Genomic DNA, 2,001 nt, shown 5'->3' with positions numbered 1-2,001 from the left:
CAGTACAGAAAAACTAAATACAAGCTTTCCTCACAATTTTGGTTGATTAGTCTGGCCCATACATCCACCTCGTGGCTAAGGGGCCCTGCTCATGCAAGAAAGGCTACATAGTCTAGTCATGATCTAAACTTAGTCTGGTGGAACTTTCACAAGCTTGAAACCGTGGCCATGTGGAAGAATTGTTTTCGGTTGAACATTGTCAATGCGCACCAGGCTTCATTGATGGTGAAGGTAGTAGCTGTTCAACTCTCTCTTAACACAGAGCTTCATGCTCCTTGATCTGTTCTTGTATCTTGTCTCTCCACTTCCCTAGGACAGGAGTTAACATATGCTAGGCCCTCAGTACGTCTTCAGAGTGAATAAAGTCCTTTGTCCCAAGGGTGCGATTTGGAATGGAAGTAAAAACTCAGGGACCATTTGGTATAAGATCAAGTCATTGACCTCGTAATATATTTCTTTTTGTACAAAGATGACTTTTATTTTTAGGGTCATGATTCTTTAATCTGATTTAACCTAGATGTTTTCAAATTCTTCTCCCTCTTTCTCGAAATTGTCTCTATATATGATCCCATCCGATCCCATGGCTTCGATAATAGCTGATGACGCCTATCCATATGTTTAACTTTATCGAAATTCACCACTCCCTCCTGAATAAGTTAATCTGAATGTCCTAGAGTCAAAGTAGACACGTCTCAGATGACACACATCACTGTTCTCCGTGAGTCAGCTACGCTTTCTTGGATGCCCGCTTTTGGTTAAGCACAAATACTGTCTAAAACTTTGAGCTCAAAACATGAAGATTATCTTTGTCTCCTCCTTCTTTTTCAGACTGGAGCTGTTCATTGGTGCTATCACTAAATGTCTCTCGAATACCTCCTTTTTTTCTTCCTTCCATTCGGCACTGCCCTAGTTCAGGCAGTTCGCTTCTCTGAGTCGGTCTCGTAACTGGTCTGCATGCCTCTTGTGACCCTTATTTCTCTCTCACTCTTAAACCCAAAGTCATGGAAATAGTCTGTTTTTGTCTATAAATGTCAGTCATCTTCCTAAAACACAGATGGGATCAAGCCACCTCCTTATAAATCACTGATGGCTTTTACTACCTAAAGACAGACTCTAAACTCCAGCATGGCACTCAAAGCCTTCTGCACTTTTCCCTAGCCTCCTTTCCAGTTGGTTTTGCCACTCCCTGCCAAAGACTCAGGGCACCTTATTCTAACTGAAAATCAAGTCGATTATTTTCATGTTGTTCAGCCGGTCCCCTCTGTCTGGCGTGCTCCCTCTGTCTGTTTCACAATGCCCATGTAATCGTTCAAGCACCTGATCATATTCATGCTCTCTGTAGAGATACCCACTCTGTTGGACTCACAAAACATATCGCGCCTCTTTTTATGAAAGCTACGTTCCAATTTCTTGTCACATTTTATTTGTGTGTGTGTGTGTGTGTGTGTGTGTGTGTGCATGCGTGTGCTCTAGGTGTGCATGTGGCTTGCTAGATTATAAACTTTTCCAGGGCAGAGTATGGCATATGGTGTGTACCCCTTCCTTATTGTAAATGAATAGATTCCCTTAAGGTCCCAAGAAAGAAACACTGTTCAACAGAGAGCATAAGGGCAGACAGACACAGTGGCCGGATGACAGGGGCCCAGCCAGCCCTTATTTCCACCTACCTGTAGCAGTGCCTCCTTGAGAGCTTTCTGTTCTGCCAGTCACGTGCCATCTTTATACAACAGCAAGATCTCCAAAGTGGAGGAAAGAGCACCATCTGGTCTTCTGTCTCTGCAAGAGCAGGATAAAACGTCTTTTACTCAGCTTCCAGTGAAGAGGAAGAGCAGCATCATCACCCTCGCCACCACCGCCTTCTTCATTATCATCACCGATTCATCATTCAAAAAATCTTTTCACAGACTTCATCTCAATTCTCTTCGCAATCCTGTCAGTTGGAAATTATTATAACTATTATTGTTACTCTCATTTCTTAAGGAAAATAGGGCTCCGAGAGGG

This window comes from Pteropus vampyrus, unplaced genomic scaffold (genome assembly GCF_000151845.1).
Source record: "Pteropus vampyrus isolate Shadow unplaced genomic scaffold, Pvam_2.0 Scaffold62, whole genome shotgun sequence".
NCBI classification, from domain to species: domain Eukaryota; kingdom Metazoa; phylum Chordata; class Mammalia; order Chiroptera; family Pteropodidae; genus Pteropus; species Pteropus vampyrus.
This window is presented reverse-complemented; position numbering follows the sequence as displayed.